This window comes from Moschus berezovskii, chromosome 11 (genome assembly GCF_049115385.1).
Source record: "Moschus berezovskii isolate FMDL1 chromosome 11, NW_MosBer_1.0, whole genome shotgun sequence".
NCBI classification, from domain to species: domain Eukaryota; kingdom Metazoa; phylum Chordata; class Mammalia; order Artiodactyla; family Moschidae; genus Moschus; species Moschus berezovskii.
Genome location: NC_142470.1, coordinates 24,990,299 through 25,006,677, shown reverse-complemented (window position 1 = coordinate 25,006,677; position 16,379 = coordinate 24,990,299). Strand labels below are relative to the sequence as shown.

The 16,379-nt window shown below is 48.9% G+C and overlaps 1 protein-coding gene across 2 annotated transcripts in view; it reads left to right on the top strand.

The window, feature by feature from the left end:
* CYRIA (CYFIP related Rac1 interactor A) overlaps window positions 1–16,379 on the top strand; it is a 101,629-nt gene that overhangs the window by 28,914 nt on the left and 56,336 nt on the right. For both annotated transcript variants that reach the window (XM_055399610.2, XM_088841201.1), the window contains exon 3: window positions 14,282–14,433. The gene's annotated coding sequence lies outside the window, so the exon portion shown is untranslated. The remainder of the gene's footprint in view (window positions 1–14,281; window positions 14,434–16,379) is intronic.

Genomic DNA, 16,379 nt, shown 5'->3' with positions numbered 1-16,379 from the left:
CAGATACGACTGAGCGACTGAACTGAACTGAATGCTCCAAGTAGGGTTCACCTTTTAGAGTTCAGAGACCTGAACAAAAAGACTCACTAAGCAGTCACAAAAGTGCCCTTGACTAAGAGTCAATAGGAAACCCCACAGGAGGCCTGGGTCAGTCCACCCCTCCCCTGGACCAGGGGCCCCTCATTCTCAAAGGGGTGTGGGGGAGGGGAGCAGGTATTCAGGTGGCTTCCAGCCTAATTGGTAGCTGAGTGAGCTGTCATCGGTAGACCAGGAGAAACCAATTGACCCTCGTCATTCTGCTGGCAGCTCTGGTGCCTGAGAAGCCACTGGGTCCGGCTACATCTAGAACTAGCTCTGAACCCTTGGGATTTTAATTAAAAGGCTTTGTGAGTCAGATGACTCATAGTCAGGGAGACACCGAGGGGGGTCCCATCCTGTCATCTGCTCCCTGAGAAATGGGCCACCTCTCCCAGTCCAGCCCAGGGACAGGGAACCGAGAGGCTCACTGGGGGTCTTCCAGGAAAGACTTGTGGCAAAACTTCTCCTCACAGCCCTGCTGACTTCAGGCCCCAGAGGAGTTGGGGCAGTTGGTATGTGGCATGTCATCGCTTTTCTCTTGTGAGCATCTGTGCCATGCCAGCCCGCTTCCCCTGGTGCTTGGAGGGTTTCTTAACCAACGCCGTTTCTGCTTCGGGTGGTTTGTGCTAAATGCATTTGCAGTCCCAAGTGGTACAAGGGATAAAAGGATTGTCTTAAAAAAAAAAAAAAAGTGGTTTGTGAACGTGTGGAAAGCAAGACTGTGTGCTGTGTGTTTTTAACAATCACCTCTCCAGAGAGAGTTCAAAAACCTCACCTTTCAAGATGTTTCAACTCCTATTAGAAAGCGACTTAAATAAGATTGCTTTTCTGACCACGACTGGCTGCTGTGACTGTCAGGCTGGTGATTATTTGTCTAAGCCGAGTCCCTGGGGCTGGGATGTCACACCATTTCCTCCCATCTCCCTCCCAGAGGAGGTGAAATCCCTCTTGTCAGTTTCTTCTAGCTGGTGTCCCTGTGATGGAGGGTGCACACACACGAGTGTGAGTCTACTAGAGAGACTACACTGTGGGTCCAGCTAGACTCATTGCTTTTCCCACAGATCACTACTGAGCACCTACTGTATGCCAGGCACTGTGCTGGTGCAGAAACTCTGTCGTGTCCTTGGTCTGTCACCCTGTAGCACGTATCACGCTGTTCTGCACCCACTGACCCTCCAGGGTTCCTCGAACTGACCCGAGTTGCCTTTATTTTCCTCCTGGATGCTGGTGTGTTTAGGGAACTTCAACAGGCCACGTGTTTAAGTGTCTTTAGTTCAGGGCTTCTCAACTTTGGCACTACTGACATTTGGGGCAAAATAAGTCTTTATTGTGGGAAATGTCCTGTGCATTGTAGGGTGTTTAGCAGTGTCTCTGGCCTCTACACACGAGATGCCAGTGGCACTGCACACACTCCAGCTGTGACAACCAGAAATGCCTGCAGACATTGCCAAATACATCCTCACAACTTTGAAGGTGAAAGTCTCTCAGTCATGTCCGACTCTTTGCAGCCCCATGGACTTCTCTAGGCCATGGACATCTCCAGGCCGGAATACTGGAGTGGGTAGCCTTTCCCTTCTCCAGGGGATCTTCTCAACCCAGGGATCGAACTCAGGTCTCCCGCGTTGCAGGTGAATTCTTTACCAGCTGAAACACAAGGGAAGCCCAAGAATACTGGAGTGGGTAACCCATCCCTTCTCTAGCAGATCTTCCTGATCCAGGAATTGAACTGGGGTCTCCTGCACTGCAGGCAGATTCTTTACCAACCAAGCTATCTTTACATTTACTAAAATGCCCTTAGGTCCACTGTCCTACTTTATATAGTTGTGTGTCAGGAAAGCAAGGATTCTTTGCTCCCAGCCTACAGTTAAAGTCATTGAGGATCAAGAAGGAGAGAAACGTGCTCAGGTCAAATAGTGAGTTGGGGGCACAGCTGTAGCTACAGTTTAAATCCCCCATCATCCTAACTCAGTGACTTCTGATGGATCCATTGAGTGGTGCCTGGTTAATGTTTAATAACTGACCCTCTGGGGAAAAACATAAACAAACCTCACTAGGAGTGTTTGCCAATTTCCACAGTGCAAGTATGCCCACATTGCCAGTTTCTAATTGTAAGACCTCACTGAATATGAAGTTGGGAAGACATACATATAATTGGCTCTGGTGAGCTGGTGCCACGTGTGCTTCTGTCCACACAGTGTCCACACAGTGGTCTTTCTGTCTTCCGAACCTTGTTCTTCTACCCTTTCTACCATAAACACACACTCTTATGACTATGAGGTACGACTGGGGATACGATTAGGCTAGTCGGGCTTTCTGATCACCTCTGGATAACAATAGAACAGCTAGAGTGGAATTTTCTCCCTTTTCTCTTAGATGAACATCCAGTTTCACAATTTTTCCATCTAAGGAGTTACAGGAGCTCATTGGGAGGGTCTCCTGGACAGAATGAACTCAGGCAGGAACGAAGTGTTTGGCTCAGCATCAGACAAGTTGAATGGGAGGTACTTAGAGGTACAAGGTCGTGATGGCCACTGGGCTGCAGTGTTCCATATACCATTCCAGAATATCTAGGTAGGATCTTGGCTGGAGTTTTAGTTCAGGCATGAGCTCAGCTTCTGTAAGCCTCAATTTCCATGACTGTGAACACTGCCTCATCACTGTGGTTGTAAAGGACAAATGAACTGTCTTATGTCCCAGTCCCAGATGCCTACTCTCCCTTTTGGTTGGTCAGTGGATTGACTGAAGACTATAATGCTGTAAGCTTATTAAGATCAAGAGCCTGGTTGGTTACAGTTTATGGGATTGCAAGGAGTCGGACATGACTGAGCACTTAGTTGGTCTTGACTGTTTTTACCTTGGCCACGGTTCAATGCCATTTGCTCCTAGCCATCTTCTCTGTGGTCCAGCATTTGACCTGGGGAGGGGAGCTTGAAACTGGGAGGAGTTCGCAACTGAGTTCTTATCCCACTCTTGGTACCACCTCAATATATAAACTCAGGAGTACTTTGGCATCACTGGAGCCTGGGCAGCCTCAGGGGAGGGGCGGGAGTGTGCCGTGGCATTTGAATTTGACCTTAGAAGTGGTAGAAAGTACTAGCAGAGTTTTCAACAGGGAACATACATCATCTGATAAGCTTTAGAAAGCTCTTTCTGCAGAACATGGGTCTGAGTCCAGGCAGGATGAAACCAGTTGGGAGGCTGGTGTAAGAGAACAGTCAAAAAGCGATGAAGCAAAAATGCTGATTGGTGCAGGCCGAAACTGCTATGAGAGTTCAGACAAAACAGAGGTCTGTGTGGACTGGGTATCAGAAAAGTATCAGAGAAGACTTCTTGGAGGAGGTGAGACTGCTGCTGACCTGGATGGGTGGTAAAAAGGATGGAGGTGTGTGGAGAGGTAAGTCTAGGCTGCACAACAGGGCGGACGAACACTGGGCTTAAATTGAGGGCTCATATAAGTGTGGTTTTCTTTCAATATGGACCTGATCATGGAGAGATTTGAACACTAGTCTTAGGAATATGGATTTCATTAGAAATTAGTGGGTCTCAGAAGGACGATGCATTTTTCTGTAGTCGGTCTGATCGCATCCCAGGCATTGTTTATGTCCACGGTTCCCCCTTCTCTCTTCCCCAGGGCCAGGTGAAGGGTGTCTGGGATCCTGATGGGGAGGTGTGTGTGTTTGCCCACTACATCCCTGTGCTATTAAGAAAGGCAGAAGCCCTGTGCATATTGAGGATGAATGCTGATTTAACGATTCCTAATTTGCCTCGCAACAGAGGGGGGCCCAGGAACTGGAGCAGCTGTGCTATTGTCTGAGGGTCCCCAGTATTTGTCTGCCTGGGCCAGGGTGACCGGCATCTTGTCATCAGCTCAGATAAGCCGGCTCCCAGCTGTCACTGCAGGCTGTTCTCATCACTCCTGCTGCTATTGACCGGGATCCTCTCCTCTTCCTGAGTGTAATGGACAGCCCCTCATTTCTCCCGTCCCTGCTTTGTGAAGGTGTGTCTGGCTCTGTCTGGGAGGGTGGAGTCTGACTAGCCTTGTCACGTCCGAGAGAAAGGAGATTTATACTTTCTATGAAGTTTTAGAAAACAGAGTTTGCTGGGAAATGACATGAGCAGAATGTCATTACCGCTGAGTCTCACATAAGGAAAACTGAGGCTCAGAGAAATAAAGCGACTCACCCAGGATTGCACAGCAAGAGTCAGTGGGGTGAGAACTAGAACCTGTTGAATTTGGCCTGCGGTGTCTGCAGGAGGACCTCCGCTTTCACAGTGTTTTCAGCAGAGGCCTGGCTTGTCAGAAAACCACTCTCTCCAAGGGCAGTATATAATATATATCCCAGACTAAGCTCTTTTAGAAACACTCCACTGAAGGGCTGTCTTAGACCTTGAGAGCCCTAAGTTCCAAAGACCTCTGCAATCATTATGCAGATAGTGCTGAGCGATGTACTTGGGCTCTGAGAGAGATTTAGGGTCAGAGCAGAAACTGGAGCTCAGATCTCTCGCTTCTCAACCCCCTGTGCTTTGCTGACCCCCACCCCCAACCCCACCCCTCCTAGCCTCATGGCGTAAGCAAGGTCTCTGTAGAACACCCAACCCAAACCACTTCAAAGGTGCCCTGTGTCAATGACCAGGGGCTGCTGGGAGTTCGCAGGTGGTTTGTGGTCCTTGGGTGATACTTGTCCTGTGAGACCCTTGTGGCTTTTGGGTGCTGGAGTGTAGCCAGGTTTTGCACGAGGTGCTGGAGTGCAACAGGGTCATTGGGAACTTGCACAACAAATGCCTCCAGCCAGACTGGCTCTCAGGCTGTGCTCAGTCCAGTCTGGCTGAGGTACCGTTTCTTCGTTATCTGCAGGCAGCACTGACTTCGAACTTCCATAACAATCATTGACTCTGATAGCCCAGGTTTTTGCTCCATTTATGTAGGGGGCAGTTGTATTTGTGGAATTTGAGGGCTTCCCTTGTGGCTCAGATGGTAAAGAATCTGCCTGCCGTGCAGGAGACCTGGGTTCGATTCCTGGGTTGGGAAGATCCCCTGGAGAAGGAGTGGCAACCCACTCCTGGGAAATCCCATGGACAGGAGCCTGGTGGGCTACAGCCTATGGGGTCACAAGAAGTTGAACATGACTGAGCACACATACACTGCACTGGCTACTTTTTTTTTTTTTTTTCTTTTTGGACTGGCCACTATTTATGTCGGGTCGCCCAGATGCCTAAAAGAGAGAGATCATTCCCACTGAACAGACAGGGCAGCCAGGTGTCCGAAAGTTACAGCTCATGACTGTTGGGCACAAGACCCCAGGCTCTTTCCGCAGCGCCATCCTCCCACTAGCACAGAAACATCTGATAGACGAGATCATTACTTGGGCACACGGAAAGCATGGGCATGTGGAGAGTCCTCTGCAGCCAGATGCCAGCCTCTTTCTACTGTGTCTCTGCTGCCTCTTTCTCCCTCCCTGCCCCCAGGGAGGCTGAATTTTACAAACTCGGCCATCAGTGTTTGTCATTTGTGCAGGACTTTGAACTCATTGTGATAGCTTGTGAAAATCAGGAAGACGTGGGCCCCACCTCTCAAGGCACTTTACCTCAGTGGCACAGAGAGCGTATGAACGTAAATAGCTGTGGTGCTTTCGAGGCTCATTTGATCTTCAGAGTAGCCGGGAGAGGCTTGCTCGTGTTTGTGGCTCTAAGTCTGCACTGAGCAGACTTTGCATCTGAAGATCAGAGAGAGGTAGTGAGGGACCAAAGGTCACGCAGCCCAAGCAAGACCAAGTTCAGGGTACACCAAGGTTTCCTGGCCCCACCGTGAAGCATTCAGGGTGTCTAGGCTTGCACCACTGCTGATGGCCACGCATGCAAGCCTGTTAAGTTGTGCCCTCGTCCTTCCAGAAAGGGGATGTTCCTGGAGTTGTAGCCTTGGGAAGGGAGGCGGGAACATGAAGGAGCCCCAGCAATCTGCGATTTGACTGTGCTGGTACTCAGGCTTGTCAGGGAGAGGAGGCTGATCTCGTTGTCTCTCTAAGGTGTCTCCCACTCTCTGACCCCAGGGGACGACCTGATGGAACCAACCTCGTGACTGTCATACATGAGGCAGTCATGTGATGTGCACCCGATGTCCGGCAGGAGTGAGTGAAGAAGAGTGATGGTTGTGTCACGCTTGCCCCCGTTGCTCTCTTGACAGTCTGGGATGGCCTGAGTCCAGGCTGTGTCTCTGTCTGTCTATGGGCTGTTTCCTGCTCCAGTCTGGGCTCCTTGCCCTTAGCCCCTAGCTCAAGGGGTCACGTGCTGAGATAGAAGCAGCAGGAGCCAGTCAGGAGAACTGTGTTCTGCTCTTGGTTTTGCCACCTACTTGCTGGGTGCCGTTAACTAAGTCCCTTACCTCCCCGAGGTTTCAGCCATCCCTAAGTGGCATGACCGATAATAATAGTAATAACAATAACTTGATAGCAGTAGTGGCTTGAATTGTGGTTTAGTCTCTCAGTCGTGTCGAACTCTGTGCGACCCCATAGACTGTGGCCTGCCAGGCTCCTCTGTTCATCAGATTTTACAGCCAAGAATAATGGAGTGCGTTGCCATTTCCTACTCCAGGGTATCTTCCCCACCCAGGGATTGAACCCATATCTCGGCGTCTCCTGCTTTGGCAGGCAGGGAACCCCGGCCACCAGGGAACCCCAGAGGGTTGAATAAGATAAGTGATCCACAAAAGATAAGTCCATGCCCTAAACCCCAATGGCATATGAATGTGACCTAATTTGGGGGAAAAAAAAGGTCTTCCTCTTGATCAAAAATCATCACTGGCAGAAACTTCTATGCAAAGCAAGAGGCTGGCTGTGTGTATTATTGCAGGGCCCCGTGGCCTGTGTCTTCACCAGTCCCTCCAGGGGTCTCTGGGCTCCCCAGCACCACTGAGCTTCCCTGAGCTGTCAGAGAATCGCTGGTCCAGAGGTCCTGGGATGCCCCTGGTTAAATAACTGCAGGAAACATCTCTTCAGAGAATGGACTAATAGTGCCCGTTGCTCTCTTGTTAGCATTTCACTTGTATTGATGTGTGAGATTGATTTAAGACTGACTTCCTGGTTTCAAAAGAACAGCAGATTCTTTTTTCCTCTTGATCAGAGATTCTTAAGAAGGCGGAAAAGAAACAAAAGGCTTAAGACACAAAAACCAAGCTTTAAGTGCAGCCTCCCTCCTCCCCAGGCTCATAGAGTCAGAGGAGAGATCCCTGGACAGGTGGGTATAACCCCACACCCTCCAGGGGTTGGGGGATCGGTGCCTACTGGCAATGGAGACAGGGCACCTGTCCCAGCCATGCGCCCCCTTCCAAGGAAGCAGGGTCTTGGGTCCTGTCAGTGGGCGGCGGTTTCTCCAGCAGGATGCAGCAGCTTCTGTTTGCACTGTGTTTCCTGTCCTGTTGCCTTGGGCTGCCAGAGATGAGAGAGACGCCGAGCCCTCAGGTCTGGGGGACTGGCTGGTTATCAGAACACCTGCCCGTTGAGGTTCTGGGTGCGAGGGCACCAGGCGCCCAGCAGTGCTTTCAAAATCTATTGCTGAACAAGTCACACCCTTGCTTCCCAAGTCATAGGGTATCCACTTTATCATCAGCCTGCCTGTTTTATACGTAAGGCCCATGAGGCCAGTGGATGTAGAGGATTTTCTGGTGAGCAAAGGGAGAGTGGATTGTTGCAAAGGAGTGTTTGGGTAAATTAGAAAGCAGGAGATCATGCAGTAGCATTCTCCACTGAATCAGTGAGGCTTAAAAGAACCCACCCCTGCAACTGTGGTTATAGCAGGGTGACAAAACGTCTTTGTGTGCCTGGGACAGGACTGGTTAATGCCTGTTGTCCCAGCGGCATCATTATTATTTTAATTTTTTCCTGTTTTCTGATTCATTGATTTCTGTTGCTGTCCCTCAGGTTATTTTTTATTTATTTTTTTGGCTGCACCGTGCAGCACGTGGGATCTTTGCTCCCTGACCAGGGATTGAACTCACTCCCCCTGCATCAGAAGAGTGGGGTCTTAACTGCTGGACCACCAGGGAAGTTCCCCAGCAGCATTATTAATAGGCCCTTTTCACTCTGGCAAGAACCAGGTTTGGCTCATAAGCAGCTTGTTTACCTTAATTGTATGTAACCACATAGGTGGATACGTAGTGTGGATACTTAAGTGGATCCATAGTATGGATAAAGTGTGGATGATATGTCTAAGTTTAAAGACCTGTACCTTTGTGCTTTAACAGTTCAAAAGTTGGTTGTGGGTTAGCACCATCAGTTATGGGCAAAGCCTGTCACCATTTCATGACACAAGTAGCTTAGAGGTAAGACCATGGACAAAAATGTTAGACAACAAACAGTTCAGATCCTTGCTCCTAACCAACTAGCTACTTGACCTTTAGGATATGATTTAGCTTATCTCAACTATAAGAATGATCATATGGCCTTCTTAGAGTTGATGTTATTACTGTGTAACCTATATGAAGCATTTAGTTCATTTCTGATAAACGACAGGTGTCAATAAATGGTGGCTGCCATGATGATGATGATGACGTCATGACTGTTGTTATTTTGGCTCTAGTCTCCCTGTCCGTGAAATGAGGAAGGATGTTCTCTGTCCTGCCCTGCTCCCCAGATCTTCCTGAGTCTGAATTCATCCAGCACTAGAACCCAGGCTCCCTGATAGTGTGTGCACTCACTGCTCTGGGTGGGAACTTCTGTCAGAGTCTCACTCACTAGCTGATCAGTGGGTCCCTCCCTCTGTGACGTGGGCACTGAGTTCTCAAGAACACCATCCCTTCCAGCCACCCTGATGACTCTCCCATCTTGGGTCCTCCCTCCAACCCTCCACAGCCCACCCCACTTCCTCTTCCCACGAGTGGTGCTGTGTCAGTACTGAAGCCAGGAAGTCCTTTACTGGTGCTGGCTGACACCGAGGGGGTGGGGGGGCAGGGCTGCCACCCAGGAAGGGCTGGGGACCAGAATCCTGGTCCTGCCTGCTCAGCACCTTTCAATCACTAGTTCCCACCCTGGAGAGTGTTCTCCTTTCCTCCCGCTTTGGCATGAAGGTAGTGTCTGCTTCTAGTGCACCTCCTTTGTTCCCTGTTTCTTTCCACTAATTGACTGTTCTGTGTGCCTCTGCCTTTCTTTCCTTTTTCTTTTTTTTTAAATGTAACTGAGATGGAGTATGTGCCTGCTAAGTCACTTCATTCATGTCTGACTCTTTGAGACCCTGTGGACTGTAGCCTGCCAGACTCCTCTGTCCATGAGATTCTCCAGGCAAGAATACTTGAGTGGGCTGCCATGCCCTTCTCCAGGGGATCTTCCCGACTCAGGGATCGAACCCACATCTCTTAAGTCTCCTGTATTGGCGGACAGGTTCTTTACCACCAGCGCCACATGGGGAGATGGACTATTAACAACATAGTAGTTAAGAGGAGGAATGGAGCCAGACTGCAGGAATTCAGATCTTGTCTCTACCGCTCAAAAGCCAAGTGCCTTGGACAAGGCCTCAGTTTCCTCATCTGTAAAAGCAGCTGGAAGAACGCCTATCTGTCCAGTGAGTCAGGGAGGCACCAGGTCTCCAGTGTTCAGTGACGCCTGATGCACTGTAGGAACCTGATGTGCAGGAGTCATATTTATTATCTACACACTTACCTTTTGTCATTCTTCACTTTGACTGGGGCCCCTGCTGCTGTGGGAGAGAGCGTTCTGGGGTTCTCTGACTCGGGGTGTAGGCCCTGCTGCTGGTTGACTTGTGGCTGGAACAAGTAGGCTTCTGCCCTGCTCTGGATTCTGAGTCCCCTCAGCTTGGACGGCAGGCAGGTGGTCTTCTAGGCTCTCCACTTCCCTCTCCGTCTGTAGGTATCACCTTCTCTCTGTGATACCACTTTTAGAACCATTCAAAAATGGAAGACACACAGACGTCCTAAGCTATTTCTCAGTCCCTCCCCTGAATGGGGGAGGTGAGGAGGGGGGTTGACAGGAGGTAGTGAAAAGGTCCCAGGTCACTAGACAGGAGCAGATGAGGAGATGCCCGTTCTAGTTTCGGTTCTGTCCTGTGAACCTGGAGAAGTCATTTTATGTCTCTGGGTTTTAGCTTCCCCATCGTTAACATGGGCTAATAACACCGTGCTTTGTCCCTCTCTTAACACATTATTGATCCGGGAGTTTTTTGCAGAAACTGACACCTGTGACCAGCGATTTGTATTGTAAGTGAATATTGGAACACTCTTGTCAATAACGTTTGGGTAACAAAGGATGTATTAATACGTCTCTGGTCAAAAAGCTGTTAAAATGACCAAAGAAGACAAGATATTGACAAGAGGCTTCCCTGGGGCTCAGGTGATAAAGAAGCTGCCTGCAATGCAGGAGACATGGGTTTGATCACTGGGTCAGGAAGATCCCCTGGAGGAGGGCATGGCAACCCACTCCAATATTCTTGCCTGGAGAATCCCATGGACAGAGGCATCTGGTGGGCCACAGGTCATGGGGTCGCAGAATCAGACACGGCTGAGCACGAGCACTCAGGTGCTGCCACAGCGCCGCCTGCTGGTGGTCTCGGGTGGTGCTGGTTTCCTCCCTGGGGCAAAGGGACAGTGGCTGTGTCTCCGGTCATTCGTAACCATGGCAACAGGAGCAAACCCGTGCTGATGTTGTGTGAGGTTGGGCTGCTGGTGGGGACCAGAGGCGGAAGTTGTCAGTGTCTTTCTCCACTTGACTCTGCGCTCCCTGACGGATCTCTGGCCTCTGGGTGACTCAGACAGGAAATCGCCAGCCATCCCTTCAGAAAGCTTGGACTCCTCTCAAAGATACGCTTGCTTTTCATTGCTCTGTGTTTATTTGGATGGTGGGGGAGTATTTACAGAATCAAGGCCAGAACCCTGGAGCAGGCTTCTCCTTGGGAGGGTCTCCATGATTGAATGGACAAGATGGAAGGAGGTGGGACCCTGTGAGGGCTGAGTGAGGACCCAAGCTATCTAAATGCTGGTCTGTGGGCCAGAGCCAGTGATGACATAGATCTCTCCAGAAGCTTGGCCCCTACTCCAGGTTGGGCTGTACTTTTTTCTTTTTTTTTAGCTTCCCTAGATGCACAACAAGTTTGGGGAATGACTGGAGTGGGTAGGACTGGTATCTGGGACTTGCCTGATGGGGGGCCTCTGTGTTCCCTGCCTACCCTCTAGTACCCATTCGGATCCTGTAAAGTATTATTAGTATTGATATTACAGAGTGATTAGGTTATTAGTTTAGCTTTCTATTTGTGTGGTTGTTCAGCTTACCAGGTGACTGCCAGCCTCAATGGTGCCCACTGGGACTTGGGGGACTTTCGTTGTGTCTGTAATTAAGTAAAGTGAACAAAATGGTAGGAAAAGATTCTGGAAGTACTTAGAGTAATGGTCTGGAGGAGACCCAGGATTCTGCTGGCCTTGACTGTCTTAGTATTGCGATAGAAGAAAGTGTGATCCTTGCTGGACCCCACTGGGGGAGATCAAGTCCTAATCAAACACGTGAAAATGGTTCTAATTTTGAGAGCATTTGAGCTGGACAGGGGTGGGGACGGGATCATACCCCCTGATACTGATTGCCTCGAAAGTTTCCAGGTCCTTTTGTGACACATCTGGCCTCAGCCACAACCAAGAGGTGAGAGAGGTGGTCTCCCCTGGATTCTTCTTTAGAAAGCCACCTTCTCCAGGTCTACTGTCAGGTGCCCCTGGGACACAGCACCTGTGGTGGGCACCCTTCTCCTTGGCCTGTGCTCTGCTGGGAATTCAACAGGCACGACCCCAAACGTGGAGGAAGCTAACTTCTCTCCCCGGCCTGTCCCTGATCCCCCCACTCCCCAGTCCGCTACCACCGTGACCTGGTTTCCCAAAATGCAGGGCTCATAAATCCCTTTCTCATCAGGCAGGAGTTGCTGTGTTTTCTCTGTCATTTCCTTCCCTTCCCCCACCACTTCCTGTTTTTTCTTCCCCTTTCTCCACCCCCCACCATCTCTCCAGCCTGTCCCTTGTTGTCCAAGACCAGGAACAGAGGCCAGCCGTTGATAATCATGATTTCCTGACAGGCCCTCTGGCTGCTCAGGACCAGGGCCAGCCCAGCGTCTCTGGGGCACGTGAGCTCTGGTTGGCAGCACACAGGAAGCCAGGGCCCTTCGAGCCTCCTGTCTGAATGAGAATCTAACGAGAATAACCCTTCATGTCCTGACAGCATTAACAGCTGCCAGAGAACTTTCGCCTGCCTTCAAGCTAACACACTGGAAAATAAGACAGATCCTAGTGTTTTTTGGCCTAATAACTTAGTCCAGTTTAGATGAACAAAACATGGATTTCAGAGTCAGAGATGAGTCCATGCCTAATTCTGCACTGAATTTTCTTTATGACTCTGCAGGGCATTCTAATTCTCTCCAACCTGGCTCTAGGTCTAACCTTTTGGGAAAATGGAGCTCATGGTACCTTTAGGGGAAGTTTTTGAGGATAAATTAGGAAACTATAAGATTCACATGATGTGAATGCTTTGCTTCATAAATGTGGGATCCCTTCTTTGGTTTTGATGTTTTGCATAGAGGAGTGGCTGTTCAAATGTACAGTGTTCAGAAAAATCACATAATAAAACAACAAGGTCCTACTGTGTAGCAGAGACATTGCTTTGCTGACAAAGGTCTATCTGGTCAAAGCTATGGTTTTTCCAGTAGTCATGTATGGATGTGAGAGTTGGACTATAAAGAAAGCTGAGCACTGAAGAATTGAGGCTTTTGAACTGTGGTGTTGGAGAAGACTCTTGAGAGTCCCTTGGACTGCAAGGAGATCCAACCAGTCAATCCTGAAGGAAATCAGTCCTGAATATTCATTGGAAGGACTGATGTTGAAGCTGAAACTCCAATCCTTTGGCCAGCTGATGTGAAGAGCTGACTCATTTGAAAAGACCCTGGTGCTGGGAAAGATTGATGGCGGGAGGAGAAGGGGATGACAGAGGATGAGATTGTTGGAGGGCATCACTGGACTCGATGTACATGAGTTTGAGCAAGCTCCGGGAGTTGGTGATGGACCGGGAAGCCTGGTGTGCTGCAGTCCATGGGGTTGTAAAGAGTCAAATATGACTGAGCGACTGAACTGAACTGAACTGAACTGAACTGTGTATCACAGGGATCTAGGTTCAATATCCAGTAATAAACCATAATGGATATACTCACATACATGTATATATGTATAACTGAATTGGCTTCTCTGGTAGCTCAGTTGGTAAAGAATCTACCTGAAATGCAGGAGATGTGGGTTTGATCCCTGGGTCAGGAAAATCCCCTAGAGGAGGAAATGGCACCCATTCCAGTATTCTTGTCTGGGAAATCCCATGGTCAGAGGAACCTGGCAGGCTACAGTCGATGGGGTCGTGAGAGTTGAACACAACTGAGTGACTTCACCACCACCATAGCTGAATAACTTTGCTGTATACCAGAAACTAACACAATATTGTAAATCAATTACAGTTTAATAAAAAAAAAAAAGGGAAAATCACATAATGGATGATATTCATGGGAGCAGAGTCCATGTGTATTTCTGTGTTTTCCTGAAACATGCAGTGATAGATAGACAAAAAAAAGACAGAGACAGATCAGCAGACCTAGGGTCTGGGTATACAGACAACTCTCATTAAAAAACCGAGTCCACCCACCACTGTGCTCGTGGGTCAATCTCTTCCATAATAGTATTTTTCTAATGGGAAACAGGGAGAACCATCCCAACCACATGCCTGAGGTGGACTGTTTTACTCATTCAGCTCCCAGGGGGTAATACTACAAAAAACTACAAAAACAGCATTCTGGAAAAAGTGCCACCTCTCTTTTGGAAAATCTGTTTTAAAAAAGAAAAAGAAAAACAGAGAGTTCCATTCAGGGTCAATGACCACTTGTTTGAGAAGTCAGATGGGTCATGTGGCTGCTTTTTAAAAATTTGTTTTAAAATTCCAGAGACCGAAGAATCAGAGACACGTTCTGATCTGGAGTCTCCCTCCAAGTGGCAGGACCCTTGAGTGAGGCGCTTTTCTTCTCTGAGCCTCAGTTTCCCCAACTACCTGTGTTAAGGTTGTTGCGTTTCTTCCGTCCCTGGTAATCGGTGATTCTGCGGCTCTCTCTGCTCTGTGTAAACGAATGTGTTATGGCCAGAGTAGAAGAGGAAATGGCCTCTCCTAGTAACATGACTTGTGTTCCCTTTCTGCAGATTATCATTCACCAGAGACAGAGAAACCACAGTACTCTCAGGGGCCACAGCCCTGATCTGGGGAGCCAGACTTGTCTTGGCCGAACAGCTGCTCATCTGGTTCATTCCATCAGCCTGGATTGGTGACTCCGAGTCACGGGAGAGATCTCCAGGTAAGAAACAACTGTCTTTGCCTTTAGCCGAAAGCACAGTGATGACCAGCATTTTTAGTGCAGAGAATCTGTGATATTCGGGCTTCCGGAATACCCAGAAGTCTCAAGGATGGTCCTTCTGCCAGATTTCTCGTCTCTGATTGGAAGTCATGCTTCCTTACACCGCATACATGTACAAGGAGAAAAAAGAGAAAAACAAGGCTATAATGAAGAACTGATGTGTATTTCAAAGCAGCTGACATTCTGAAGTCGTGAACTGTCCCCAGGTTTTGTAACTGCATTTTGAGTGGGAGCATTTGCTATATGAATCTTCTGAGTGTTGAGGCAAGAAACAGAGGAGCTTGAAACATGGAGGGGGAGCAGCCCAGAGCTGTCGTTGTAGGTTCCTCTGTCCCTACAGAATCCATCTGAGGGTTTCTTTCTGCCCATCCTGGCCATCCAGATTAAGACCAGCAAGGAGAGAAGTAGGTGATCTGACATGAATTTAAGTCTCATGCCAGAGGCCTGGCTGGTGTCTCACTTGGCATAATATTTTGAGAGGGAGAATCAGCTGAATTTCGAGGTAAATTTGGCACCGCGGTGCACCGCTACTGTGCCCCTTGCCTCTTCCCTCGTCGCCAGCATGTTGGTTTTTTCCTCTCCCACCGCCTCCGAGTCAGTTTTGGGTCCTTTTCTTCTCACCTGGAAGGGGAGAGGGTCACACCTACTCTTCTTTGAACACGGACCTCACAAGCTGACGTTCTTCCCAGGTGACTTAAGATCGCTGATTTCGTCTGCTGGGACTTTGGGGTATTAGTGCATCTCCTTTAAGCTGGCCCAGGGCCCCCACACATCCAAGGTCAGCAGTCACGACGGAGGTGACGATACACCGTGATGACCACACGCCCGTTTGCTGCTCTTTCAGTGCTTGCCGCTGTTAGCGTCTGCTGTCTTCTCCTAAAGCTCTTCTTTTTCATTTACATATTTTGATTTTTCCCTGAAAAGCAAAATCAGAAGCATTTCATAAAGCTTGATAGTACAGAAGGTAAGGCCAGGTGATTTCTCAGGTATTTTCCAGTTCTGAGGTCCTGGGGTTATTTTGTCCCAGACTAGTTCCTTATACCAGATTCTCATTCTTAGGGGAACTGATTTGTCTTGTGCTCCTTGCCTTTCTTCCTCTTATGATTTCTTTCCCCCGAGGGGTCCCTGAGTTGTAGCATAATTCAGAGGAAGGAGAAGAGCTTTTGAAATTAGACAGACTTGATTTCACATCTCAGTTCTGCTATTTATTGGTTGAGTGATTTTTGCTTAGATCATCGTAAATTCCTGAGCTTCAGTTTCCCCACTGTAAGATGGGGACAGTCCCTGCTGTGTTGAAGGCTTGTCCTTAGGCTCTAAGGACACAATAATGCATTGGCGTGGGTTCTTGCTGATGGTAAACCTCAAAAAAAAATGTCAGCTTCTTTCCCTGGTCAACCATATTCAGAGGTATTTCAGTACAGCTTTGAGCCCCCATTGGGCTCCCTTTGAACCTGTGGCCAAAACCCTAGGGACAGGTTAAAGAAGAGAAGACCTGTTAACAGCTCGATTCAGCGTTCCTCTTCAGTAGCAGCCTTCCCTCTTCTAGCTTTGACAGACCACCCTCTGCGGTTCAACCATTTGAAGGTTTGCTCGTTATCTCACCACCCTCCCAGCCTCTTGAGTACGTCTTTTGTCCCATCAGATAGTAGCTGAAAACTAACTCACTGCTAGCAGCTTTTCCACTTCAGACCAGCGTACTTCCAAGATCCAGACGAATGTCCTTACAGCTGGGATCAGCTGATTTGGGGGCAGGTTTTCTGGCCCCTCAATGAGACAGTTAGGTTTCAAGCACGTGTTTGTCCAGGGCCATGGCACTGGTTTTCTTCCTTAACTGTTAGCTCTTATGGGGCATTAATTTATCCAGCCATCCATGCATTCCACAAATA